Consider the following 14,000-nt stretch of genomic DNA (forward strand, 5'->3'; position numbering starts at 1 on the left):
CAGGTGGAAAGAGCTGCCGTGAGCTCCTACCACCGCACCTGCCCCACCAGCATCAGGCCCCTGTGCTCGCTTGGCTTTGCCTCGTGATACTTCAAAAACCGTCCTGTTCCTACCTTAGACCACCCCCCTCCGTCCCCGCTCACCTTCTCAAGACATGGCCCAGCCTCCTTCTCTACTAGATAATTCCGATCAGAAAAGAAACATGCAATTATTTCCCCTACCTTAAAAATAATTGTGTTAGCATACAGTATTTGTTTTTCTCTTTCTGACTTACTTCACTCTGTATGACAGACTCTAGGTCCATCCACCTCAATACAAATAACTCAATTTCGTTTCTTTTTATGGCTGAGTAATATTTCATTGTATACATGTGCCACATCTTCTTTAACCATTCATCCAATGATGGACACTTAGGTTGCTTCCATGTCCTGGCTATTGTAAATAGAGCTGCAATGAACATTTTGGTACATGACTCTTTTTGAATTATGGTTTTCTCAGGGTATATGCCCAGTAGTGGGATTGCTGGGTCGTATGGTAGTTCTATTTTTAGTTTTTTAAGGAACCTCCATACTGTTCTCCATAGTGGCTGTATCAATTTACATTCCCACCAACAGTGCAAGAGGGTTCCCTTATCTCCACACCCTCTCCAGCATTTATTGTTTATAGATTTTTTGATAATGGCCATTCTATATGGAATCTAAAAAAAAAATGGTACTGATGAACGTAGTTGCAGAGCAGGAATAAAGAGGTAGACATAGAGAATGGACTTGAGGACATGGGATGGGAGGGAGAAGCTAGGGCGAAGTGAGAGTAGCATCGACATATATACACTGCCGATCGTAAAACAGTTGGCTGGTGGGAAGAAGCAGCCGCATAGCACAGGGAGATCAGCTCCGTGCTCTGTGCCCACCTAGAGGGGTGGGATAGGGAGGGTGGGAGGGAGGCTCAAGAGGGAGGGGATATGGGGACATGTGTATGCATGTGGCTGATTCGCTCTGCTGTGCAACAGAAACTAACACAGTATTGTGAAGCTATTATACTCCAATAAAGATCTGTTAAAAAAAATAATTGTGGATCCTACAATTCCCCTTCAACTATTGTCTTATTTCTGTTTTCCTTTACAGCAAAACTCCTTGAAATACTGCATGTATCCACTCTCTCCCATGCCTCTCCCCTACCATTCCCTCTTGAACTCCTTCCCATCAGCTTTCACACCCACTGACACCACCTTGTCAAAGTGACCAGCGACCCCAGGTTGTTGTTACATACGCAGTCAGTTGTCCATGGTCGTCTCACTGGACTGGTCAGCAGAATCGGCGGTTAAACCTGATGTGCTTCTTTCACGCGGCTTCCACTGGGTCTTCTTCTTTTCCACCGGCCTCTCCTTACCATCTATTGCTGGTTCCCCATCATCTCCCCAATACTGGGATGCCCCCAGGCTCAGCCCTTGGACGTGTTTTCTATCTGCACCTGTTTCCTTGGTGACCTCAACCGATTGCATGGTTTTAAATACCATCTACGTGCCTAGGACTCCCACATTTATAGCTCCTGCCTGGACCCTTCTCCTGAATTCCAGACTCAATTATCCACCTCCCTACTTGACAAACTCCATTTGGAACTCAAGGTGGCTTCTGGCTTCAGACAGTGAGGAAATGAGGGCCTCAGTTAACAGCCCAGGGAGAACTGAATCCTGCCAACAGCCACTGACTTTGCCTGGAAGTGGGTCCTCCCCAGTCATGCCTTGAGCAGACTCGGGCCTCTGCCACTTCCTCGATCACAGCCCCACGAGTAACCCCAAGCATAGGGCCCCAGTTAAGCGGCTCCTGGCTTCCCAACTCACAGGGACTGTAAGATACTAAACGGGTGTTGTTTTCAGTTGCTAAGTTTTGAGGTAGTCTATTATACAGCTACAAGCAACTAAAACACACAGAGAGGTCAAGTAACCAGCCCGAGGTCACACAGCTTGTTGGAAGGGAGTCAGGATCCAAACCCAGTCTATCCCCTAGATCTTGTGTTTTTAAACTTCCAAGAATACCACCTCCCAAAATATTCTGCATCTTGAGTTATGAGGTGCATTTCCACCAGCACCTCCACGAAGGAGATGGACACTTGGGAGCCCTGTCCCTAACAGGTTGATGGGCCTCTTCCACCCATTCACTCAGCTGCCAGATGTTGGTTCTCAGGCTCCAATCGGACCGCATCACTCGTAGATTTAAAGCCCCATGGTGACCTGCCCATCCCTGCACGGTCCAGAGCCAGTGCCCACGTGTTTGCTGCACACACCTCCTGCCCCCAGCCCACAGGCCTCCCGCACTGGTTCCTTCCTCCCAGATGGCTGTCCCACCCCCGCTTTGGAATTCTGGAGGAGCCTCCTTCCGCCCCGCTTCGCACCTTGGTCAACCCCTCCCCTTCATCTTCACCTCCCCCTCTCCTGGCTCCCAGCCATCAGCATTTAAACAAGCCAGGTGTCCCCTGCCTGAATAAACCAGAAATAAAGATGGAAAAAGCCATCACCCCCACGGCCACCTCCAGCCACTGGCCTGACTCCTCCGTACTTCCTGGTCAAGGAAAGAGCTGTGCACGCGTCTTGTCCCAGCTTCCTCTACTCCTGCTCACCGCTCCGCCGCTGCTTTGCAGCTTCTGCCCCCGGCACACGGCCGCAACAGAGGCCACTGGGGCCCTCCTCCAGCTGAGCCAAATGGATTCTTCTCGAGTCTTCCCTTCCCGGGCTTCTCTGCAGCGTTTGGCCCTGTTGACTGCTCTCCACCTCGTGAGCCTCTTCCTTCGCTCTTGGCTTTCTGGGCACTTGTGCACCTGTCTCTCTGCTTCCACCCATCAGCTCCTCGTCCTTTGCAGCCCAAACGGAGGCTCCCCAGGCGTCGGCCCCAGGTCCTCTTGTCTTCTCCTCCATGGGGAACCCACCCCGAGGTGAACAATGCCCACGTTCATTAGCTCCAGCTCAGACATCACCTCACCCACTGACATCCCATGTTAGATGGACCTTGGGCCCATCACACTGTCATACCCAGGACGGAACTCATCACCTCCCCGCAGGCCTGCAAAAAGTTGCTCTCCTCCTGTGAACCCCTCTCTGAAGATAACATCTCCATCAACCCCGTTGCCAAACCCAGAATCCGAGGATTCAGCCTCCGTGGCCCTCCCCCTCACCAGCCCCATACGGCAAACTGGGCACACCTCCCCCATCCTCCATCTTCATACCCTGCTGTTTTGTTTCTGATCTGGTGCCTATTATGTGATCTCTCCCCGACTGTCCTTCTTCCCCATGAGAAGTCAGCTCCCTGAGGGCAGGGCCCGGTCTGTCCAGTCCACACCTGTGCCTGCAGCACCAAGAGAGACCAGGCATTCGGCAGGCACTCCAATATTTGATGAATGAAGGGATACAGTTTGCAGTCAGTTTTCTCTGGAATCTTTGGCTGCAGCCTGCCTTCTAAGATGCTCTTCCACTGCAACCTGCATGGCCTGGGGGTGATGGTCTGAGAGGGATGGGGGATGTCTGCAGAGACGCAAACTTTCTCCTGCACTTGACTCAACCAGAAGCCCAGGTTGGAACTAAATCGCTCCTTTGGTGTCCAGCCTGGAGCAAAGGAGAGAGAGAATGCGCTGCAGCAGGAGGAACGCAGGGCCGGCAAAGGAGGCATCCTGGGCGTGGTCAGCTCAATAGTGGTCCCCAAAGATGTCCACATCCTATCCCTGGGGCCTGGGAATATGTCACCTTACAAGGCAGAAGGGACTTTGCAGCTGTGATGAAGAACCTTGAGATTGGGAAGTTACCCTGAATTATCCAGGGGGACCCACTGTAGTCACAGAGTTCCTTACAGGAGGGAGGCAGGAGGGTCAGATTCAGAAGACGTAATGACAGAAGCAGAGGTCAGAGTGGTGTGAGCCCAGGAACAAGAGCAGCTTCTAGAAGCTGGACAAAGCAAACAGATTCTGCTCTAGAGCCTCCAGAAGGAACCAGCCCTGCTGACATCTTGATTTTAGGACTACTGACCTCCAGAAATGTAAGATAATACATTTGTGTTGTAAGCCAGTAAGTCTGTGGTGACTTGTTGTGGCAACAATGGGAAACGAATACAAGTAGTACCTACTCTTTTTTTTTTTTTTTTTTTTTGCCACGAGGTGTGTTTTATTTTCATTAATCATACAAATAATTTTCTATAATATCCCAGGGCAAACCGGAGAATTTGGCAGTCCGATTGGAGGGTCCCTTCAGAGACCCACAGGCCGGTGGCATCAGCACGGAGTGCCCGGGTTCACAGTGCAGCTTGTCGCTCGTGTCCATCTTGCAGGTGGCTCTTCCTCCACATCACGACTAGGGTCTCCAAGATGATGGAGGTGGAGAATACTCCAGGTTCTTAGGAAATTTCACTTCGCTTGCTTCTCCTGCTCAATGGTCTCTTTGGTCGGCAGGGTGTTCTTCTCCTGCGTCTCCGTCTTCTTCAGCTTGGCCTTATCGAAGCTGGCGATTTCCCCCATGCCCGGCTTGTCTGCCATTTTCTTAAGACAAACCGAAAAGTTCCGCTCCAAGCCCGCGGTTCCGGTGCTCTGCCAAGTAGTACCTACTCTTGCCTAACTACCTACCAGGTGGGTGCTGGCCACTTCAACGGCCACTTCCTTGCTTATGGACTGAAAGCTCAAGTTAAAAGCCTAGCTGCCAATGTGATGGTATTAGGAGGTACCTAATTAGGGGTAATTAGGTCTTGAGGGTGGAACCCTCATGGGTGGAATTAGTGCCCTTACATAAGAGGCTCCAGAGAGCTCTCTTTCCACCCCGTGAGGACGCAGGGAGAAATGGATAGTCTGCAATCCAGAAGAGGGCCCTCACCAGGACCTGCCCATGCTGGCATCCTGGGCTCAGACTCCCAGCCTCTGGAACTGTGAGAAATAAATTTCTGTTGTTTACAAGTCCTCCAGCCTACGGTACTTTGTTATAGCAGCCCCAACGGACGGAGACAGCTATCCATGGTGTTCTGCAAAGCAGGCCCTCTTGTCTGCATTTTATCCATCAGGAATCAGAGGCTCTGAGAGGTGATGTGACTTGCCCAGGGCCGTGTGGCTGGTTGAAGCTGCACTGCTTCTCCAGGGCACCTCCACCTGTTTGGGCTTCAGTTTCTCCATTTGTCTCATGAACTGATTTGAGTAGATCAGCCCATCCACCAAACACAAGCTTGGTTGAGTTGTTAGTACAAGTTCTGGGGGGAAGACTTGGAGGAAGAAGGTTTATGCTACAGTATCTTTGGAAGTGCTGAGTGGAAGTTAGAAAACCTTTCTTGCTTTTTGCTGCAGGCCTTCTCAGAGCCTCTCAGAGATAAAAGAGTACTGTGACTGCTTGAAAGCCAGACAGTGTATGCAGCATTTCCTAACCGACTGACCCATGGGACCATTATGAACAGAACATTGCTCGGGACTAATGTGGGGGACATCCCGCTCTGAAATGTGGACCTAGATGATCTTGACGGTCTCTTCTCATCTACAAAGGGCCAGGGTTCCACTAGATTTTACCCCGTCAGCAGGTCTGAGGCTGGTCCTCATTCTGCCATGTTCTGCTCCTGAGAGGGAGGCCGGGTGGAGGCTGCCATGACGCAGTCCTCCTGTGAGTTTCCTATAACTGCACTAACAAACTACCACAAACTTATGCCTTAAGACAACAGAGAGTCACCATCTCACAGTCTGGGAGGTCAGAAGCCTCTGCACTACAATCAGTGTGTTGGCAGGGCTGCATTCCTTCTGCAAACTCCAGGGTTCTTCTGCCTTTTCTAGCTTCTGGTGGCCACTCACATGCTGTGGCTCATGGCCCCTTCCTCCGTCTTCAGCGCCAGCAGTGGCAGGTCCAGCCTCTCTCGCTGCCTCCCTCTTCCACTTTTAAGGGCTCTTGTGGTTCCACGGGACCCACCTGGATCCCCCAGGCTAGTCTCCTGATCATAAGGTCAGCCGATTAGCAAGATTAATTCCATCTGCAACCTTAATCCCCCTCTCGAGGTAGCATCCATTCACAGGTTCCAGGGATCAGGGCGTGGATGTCTCTGAGGGGCCGTTCCTCTGCTTCCCTCAACTCTTTTGCTCGACTCTGAATTCAGCACAGTAACGGCTCTCATTCCTGCGCTGGTTATTCTCTCACCACAGCTCTCAGAGCGGCGGGCTCCCATCACCCCACCTGACAGGAAACCGAGGCTCAGAGGTGTGAAGTCACCTGCCGAGGCCACCCAGCCAAGAGCAGTCAGGCTGGGACTCACGTCCGCATCCACCCGTGTGCCCTTGCTCTTGGCCACCACGGGTGAGGGTCTGTCACCCGCCATGGACCAGCTCCTCCCCCAGTGAGAGCCCCCGGCTGCTTCACGCGGAACAGCGGACATGGTCCTAGGCTCCGCACATCGCTTACACAGACCAGTGTGTACAGCCTCCCTGACCTGGGCCTCCCCGCCTGGTGTGTGGAAGGATCCAATGTGCAGAGATCCCGCTCAGGCCTCACTGGCTGAGTCTGTGTGGCTGCCCTCGAGGGCTGGTGGAGGGGCCGTTCTCCTGCCTGTATTATAAAGCCGACAGCCGGGGACATGAACTTGCATCTGCTGAGCGCCTGGGCCAGATGCTCACACAAGGGTTTGATGCATCCAAAGCCACCTAGAGACTTCTAGTAGCATCATCCTCACTGCACAGCCGGGGAAACTGACAACTGGGTTAGAGCTCCCATTCCCTCATGCGTGCACTCAACAATATTTATGTACGCATGTACGTACGTGCGTATGTATGTATGTTTCGTTGCTGATGTTGTTGTTTTGGTTTGGTTTTGGTTTTGGCCTCACGGCATGTGGGATCTTAGTTCCCCGAGCAGGGTTCAAACCCACTTTCCCTGCACTGGAAGCACGGCAACTCAACCACTGGACCACCAGGGAAGTCCCTCAACAATATTTATTGATGTTGAATATGTGTCCTGCATAAGGCAGGGTAGAGCTCATATTCCAGCTGGAGACAGACTGTAAACAGTAAACAGAGAAGGGATGGAGTGCCAGGGAAGTGGGAAGTGGTAGAGGTCAGGGAAGGCGGGCTGGAGTAGGCAGCAGGGTGGGAGCTGGAAGGGTGGCTGGTGGTGTGATGGTGAATGTCAGGGTGCGCCTGGCACCCCACTAAGCCCGTTCCAGGAATCATGTCACTGGAATCACGTCCAGAAATAAGTCACCCTGCAGGGCAGGTCTCTCCTTGTTTTTCAGGTGAGGTGGGAGGCTCCATGGGGACCCTGCTGATGACCACACAGCATGAAGTGGCAGATTTAGGACCTGAACCCAGGACTGTGTGCGCCCCGTGCAGATGTACCCATACCCCTGCCCCTGCCCCCAGAGTGGACCATAAGGCCACACCATGGGGTGGGGGGAGGGTGCCGCCCATGAGTCTCGGATCTTTGGGGTCACAGTGCTACATCAAAACACAGCCAGGGGCTACCCTGGTTCCCCCAGCAAGATGGGAGGAGCAGCAGATGGGGGAGAACCGGTCAAGGAGATTTGTTTTCAGGGTCTAAAAACCTGAACCTGGCCACGAACACTAGTGCGGAAACGCATGTCTTCTCCCTGTGAATAGCACGCGCCTTAGAAATCCAACTTCCTTCCCCCATCAGGCTGGAGGGGGCTGACCTCCTGGCGGCTGGAACCCCGAAGTGCTCCCTCAGTGGGTACAGCTGTCAGCTTCCACTTTTAGAAACATTCACGTGTTACCGTGACATTAAATACTTTCCTTCCTAATGAGCATTTCCCCCCCAGACATCTGAATGTGCAAAGATATATCCTCTGGGCCCAGCCAGGGCAAAGTCTGTGCAGAAATTTCCCTTGATGTGCTCTGTGGTGACCTAAGTGGGAAGGAAATCTGAAAAAGAGGGGGATATACGTAGAGCTGATGCACTTTGCTGCACAGCAGAAACGAACACGACATTGTAAAGCAGCTATACGCCAATAAAAATTAAAAAAAAAAAAAAAGAAAGAACTCTCCCTCGATGCTGACACCGAGGCACATTGTAAGGCGAGGGGCTTCTCCCGGCCTCTGCAGGACGAGACAGGGACTCTCGGTAGAGCCCTACTGCCCCCTAGAGGGACGGATCCCGGAGGCCCAGATGGGAGGAGATGCCTGCGGGCCTGGAGCTCTCCGTGGGCCTCCTGCAAGTGCCCCAGCTTCTCTGCCCCTTCTCACCCCAGGACCACCTTCAGCCTGACCTCCATCCATCTACCAAGTCAACACGATGTAGGAGACCCTTGGCTCCGCTGGCCGGTCCCAAAGTTCCAAGGACTCAGCTTGCTCTGCCCAAAATAGTGGCCAACATGCCCCGGTACCTCTGCCAGGCCTTTACAAAGATTTCAAGCCCCAAACCCTAAAGAGAATAGGTGTCCCAGGCCCCCAACCTGATTCAAACAAGCCCCAAGTCAAGTTGTAAGATAAGAGTAAGGAACTCCGAGACGTTCCAGAGTTTTGCATGATGACTAATTTTAGGTCCTTTTTGTTTGTTTGGTTTTTAAAATAAATATTCCTCAATTGTTAACAAAAGTTTTTGGTGCGTGGCTCTCTGCCAGCGTGCCAATAATGTTAACATTTAAGTATTCTTTTAGGAGGATTAGCTACGGCTTATGAAGCAAGTACTGGGAACACTGCAGCTGTGAAGGCTCCCCACGGGTTTACTCACCCAGTCCTCAGGATGGTTCCAGGAGACTGTGTTTTTGCCATCACCACTTTATACACGAGGAAACTGAGGCAGAGAGGGGTAAAGCAACTGTCCAAGATCACACAGCCAGGAAGTGAGAGGGAGGTTCCAACCTGGTCCTTCTCAGCATCCAGGGTCCAGCTATGTGTCACGTCTTCTGCAAAGCCTTCCCTGACCTCCCTGGTTGGAGCTGGTCCACCCTGACCCACCCCCAACCCTGCTGGTCTTGCCCCTCCCCCCTTCTTTTGTAGTTCTGCCTGCCATGAGCACTGGTGTAACTGCTTCTGTTGGGTCTACCTCCCTCCACTGCAAAGTCAGCTCTGAGAGGGCAGGAACTGGACCTGTTTGCATTGCTTCAGTCTCCCCAGGACCCAGCACTGAGCCTGGAACATGGCAGATGTTCCCTCAATATTTGGGGAAGGAGGGAAGGGGGAGAGGGAAGGAGGGAGGGAGGGAGGGAGGGAGGGAGGAAGGAAGGAAGGAAGGAAGGAAGGAAGGAAGGAAGGAAGGAAGGAAGGAGCACAGTTTCCATCCTCAGGAAGCTCCCACTTGATGGGGGGAAATAGGCCTTATTGGCTGTATTAGGTTGAACGGTGGCCCCCACCCAAATACCCACCAGGAACCTGTGAATGTTACCTTATTTGGGAAAAGCGTCCTTGGCGTTATTAATGATCTCGAGATCATCCTGGATTATCGGGGTGGGGGGCTAAATCCAATGACAAGTGTCCTTATAAGAGGAGGAAAAGGCCACGTAAAGATGGGGGCAGAGGTTGGGGTTCTCAGGCTACAAGCCCAGGAATACCTGGAGCCACCAGAAACCGGAGAAAGCAGTGAAGGATTCCTCCCAAGCTAGAACATTCGGAGGGAGCGCGGCCTGCTGACACCGTGATTTTGGACTTCTGGCCTTCAGGTCTGTAAGTGAACAAATTTTGGTTGTTTTAGGCCACTTGGTTTGTGGCAATTGGTTACAGCAGCCCCGGGGAACGAACACATTGGCCACCCATGGACGGTTCATCAATATTCAAACACCCCACAGAAGGGCTCACAAGATGCAGGCACTAGGGGCCAATCAAAGGAGCTGCTCTCACAGAGGAGTGGCCAGCTCAGCTCTCCAGGCCTTTGGGGCACTTGCCTCCGCCCCCCCCCCCCCCCCCCCCGCAGGGATGCCAGACGCCAGGCCTCTATTGCAGTATCGGTCATCGTTGCTACTATGATCAGACCTTCACAGTATTTTCTCACCCACCTTTTGGATTTCCTAGAATTCCCTTTTCCTTCAGTTCACACCCCTGCCATGTGGAGCGACCTCTTCCTCACAGGTGCTTAACTCACCTAAACACACAAGGTGCTCGCTCCCCTCCTGTGCTGGTCCACCCCCGCCCCCACCCTGCTCAATGCCAAAGCCGCCTCCCGCTGGGAGCTTTCCAGAATGCCCTGGTTGGAGGTGATTTCTCCCACTCCGTTTCTCCTAGCCTGTCTCTTCCAACAGCCTGTGGACTTGGGGAAGTGAAGGCTTCATGCCCACCTCTCTGCCTACCAGCTGGCACACAGGGGAGGCATAGCAGTGAATGAGAGCCATGTCCTTGGCCAGCCACAGCTTTCTGCTGCCCTCCACCTGGGTGCAGCCAACCTCCTGCTTCCCTTTGCTGTTAACACTGACCTTGGACCCCTCTCACGCCCTGCTCACCACCTCTGGCCACCCGCTCCCACCTCGCTGGTTCACAGCTTCTCCCTCAGGGCCAAGCTGGCTTTGCCTCGGGGCTTCGTGTTCCTAAAGAGACCGCTGGTCTACCCACCCTGACCTCCCAGCTTCTGAGCAGTACCTGACAATGCCACTCAGACCGCAAAGCCAAGTGGTACCTGCCTGACAGGATGCTGGGAGAATGGATAACTCCCTTAGAACGGCATGGGCCGTACGTACGTAATAAGGACTCAGTAGTATCGGCCAGTGTCATGCGATGACGACCACGATGATGACAGTCACCACTATCACTCCCAGCTGGCCCCATGTCAATGCAGGTATCCGGGGGTCTGACAGGGGACGGCATCCCAATTTTGACTCAGGCCAATGACAGCCCGGAGAGCCGTGTGGGAAGGCCCTGGTCCTGGCCTTCGTCCACTGTGTCCTTTCTCGTTCTGCGTCGGTTTCTGTGGTGCTGTCAGATGTTTTCAGAATGATGCGAGCGTACTTCTGAGGTCAGCTTCTAATCAAAAACGACTTCTAGACGGTGCCCTGGTTTAAAAAGAAAGAAAGAAGAAATGGAGTGAGTCATCATCCAAACCATTTGAATGAAACAAAGACACAACAAACCCTCTGCTTTCCTCTTGCGCCAGAACAGATTATCTCAGTCCTGCGGAGCCCAGCTGGAGGGAATTAAAGGCGATCTCCGGTTCGCCAGATAGGAAGGCGGCACAGCAGACCTGCCGTGACTCACGGCGAGAACCACAGGGGTGTAGTTGATTGGGGCAGAGTCTGGAACCCTTGGAGGGGCCTGCAGCCAGGGCAGCGACTCTGGAGGGGGCTCTGGGGGCCTGACACTGATGGGTGGAGGAGCCAGGAGGCCGAGGGACTGCAGACCCAGGGAGCAGTCAAGGGGTGAGTGTGAAGAGACCCCAACACTGCAGGGACTGCCACCCCACGATATCTTCCAGGGAGCTGGAGGATGCTGCCAGACCTACGTCGGGTTTCACAGATGTGCTCAATGCCCCTGATGATGATTGGAGCTGCAGTGTCAGCAATTCCTCTTCTAGATTTTCCCAGAGCCCACCAACCAACACAGTTGCCCTCGGGGAGAAGGGCGAACACAGCCATTTCCCAGGATTCTTGGTCTCCCTTTTGGAATGTTGCGTCTGCCAAGGTTCTGAGCTTGGAAGACTTTGCCAGACAAACTTTTCCCGGGAGTGGGAGGGAAGCTTAACTGGACAGAACTGAGGAGATGGGCTGAGGCGGCGGCTCGAGGTGGGCTCCGACCCTCCACCCTGACTGTTATTCCAAAACGGGTAACTTCTGCTCGGAGTTGTCAAGATGACTCACCGCATTTAGAAAATTAATTTTTTTGGAAAATTGAACTCGTTTCTAAAATGATAGCAATAACGCATGCACATGATAAAATATTTTTTTCAATAATAAAGTATTCGCTGCAAACATGAAGACGAATGTAGTATCTCAGGATATAAATATGTGAGGAGGAAAAAAAGTAAGGCATAACACGAAGTATCTTCTTCCACCAGAGTACTTGAGTACTTCCCCAGGGGTGTCAATTCTTGGCTTGGGTTTTCTAGTTTTTCTGATGGTAGAGTTTACCTTTAACGGTATGTCTACTTCTACTTCTTGATTTATCAACCTTAGACTGTATTGAACAACTCCTTCAATTGAAAGATAAGGAAAATAGAGTAGTTACTCTGACTTCTGTCTGTTGTTACCCCTTCCCTCTTATGTACGTTAGTTATATTATTTTTACTTCGTGGACCCTGAGGTCAGTATGTCTGTATTCATATCCCACCTCTGCCACGTTTTGCTGTGTAACTTTGAGCAAGTTACTTAACCTCTCTGTGTTCCAGTTTCCTTTTCAGTAAAAAGGGGGATAATGACAGTTTCTGCTTCATAAAGTTGTCATGCAGATTAAAAGTGTTAATTCATGTGAAGCAATTATACCCCAATAAAGATGTTAAAAAAATACCATAATGATGCTAATTAAAAGAAAGTTGAAGTAGATATATTAATTTCAGACAAAATAGGCTTCAAAACAAGCAAAATAATGAAGTATAAAGAGGCACATTACCCAATTATAAAGGCGTCAATACTTCTAAAAGACAATTCTAAGCGTGTTTGTATCTAACCATAAAACGTTAAAATACATGAGGCAAATACTGATAGAAATGAAAATAAAAACAGGAAATCCACTATAAAAAAAAAGTGTTAATTCACACTAAGTGCTTAGAACAGTGCCTGCTATATAATGTCTCGATGTGTTACTATTATTTCTCACAATTCTGCTCTAGAATTTAGAACTAAATCTTCTTTGAATTGTCAATAGGCTGACTCTAAAAACTGAAAACTAATAAACAGCACTGACATCACCAAGTAAGCAATATTCATTAAGTGTGAATGAACCCATGCAGAAGGAAATATGATTCCGAGTCACTGAAACTTTACCACTCAAAGGAGAATCTTCCAAGTGTCAGGTATAACACATAGTATTTTAGTTTCTTTCTAGTATTCTTTGCCTCTTCTGTACAGTTGTCAACTGCCACTTTTAAATAATGTATATGCCATCCTCTTTCTCAGATTCTTTTTCAGGAGGTTGACATAAATCCTTGGGCAACGTTTTCAAATAGAGTACATGGACTGTGAATTTTTAAATTCTTCGATGTCTAAGAATATCTTTATTTTGTTTAGTTATATAAGGAACCCTAGATTGAAACTCTTTTACCCTCAGAACATGGAAGACATATCCTCATCATCTTCTGGCATCCGAGTAGATGACAAATCTGGTGTTAATCTGATTTTCAATCTTTGGTAGTTTACCACTTTAAAAATTATTATTTCCAAAAGTCTGTAGGGTAGCCTCTTTATTCTTTTTTAAAAAACTTTATTTATTTATTTTGGGCTGTGTTGGGTCTTTGTTGCTGCACGCGGGCTTTCTCTAGTTGCAGCAAGCAGGGGCTACTCTTCCTTGCCGTGTGCGGGTTTCTCATTGCGGTGGCTTCTCTTGTTGCGGAGAATGGGCTCTAGGCGCATGGGCTTCAGTAGTTGTGGCTCATGGGCTTTAGAGCGCAGGCTCAGTAGTTGTGGTGCAAGGGCTTAGTTGCTCCGCGGCATGTGGGATCTTCCTGGACCATGACTCGAACCTGTGTCCCCTGCATTGGCAGGCAGATTCTTAACCACTGCGCCACCAGGGAAGCCCTTTTTTTAAAAAATAATTTAAAAAATATATTTTATGTATTTATTTGGTTGTGCCAGGTCTTAGTTGCGGCAGGCAGGCTCCTTAGTTGTGGCACATGTCCTCCTTAGTTGCGGCTTGCCAGCTCCTTAGTTGTGGCACGCAAACTCCTAGTTGCGGCATGCATGTGGGATCTAGTTCCCTGACCAGGAATTGGCCCCGGGCCGCCTGCATTGGGAGCATGGAGTCTTAACCACTGTGCCACCAGGGAAGTCCCGCCTCTTTTTTCTTAATGTTTTAAAATTTTCCCTGAGGTCTATAGGTATGCATTGTAAATGGAACCAGGTGAAGCATGTAATCTGAGGACTCAGGCCTTTCCTGGAGTTCAGGGAAATGTTCCTCTCATTTCTTTTATTATTTCC

This window comes from Stenella coeruleoalba (assembly GCF_951394435.1).
Source record: "Stenella coeruleoalba genome assembly, chromosome: 15".
NCBI lineage: Eukaryota > Metazoa > Chordata > Mammalia > Artiodactyla > Delphinidae > Stenella > Stenella coeruleoalba.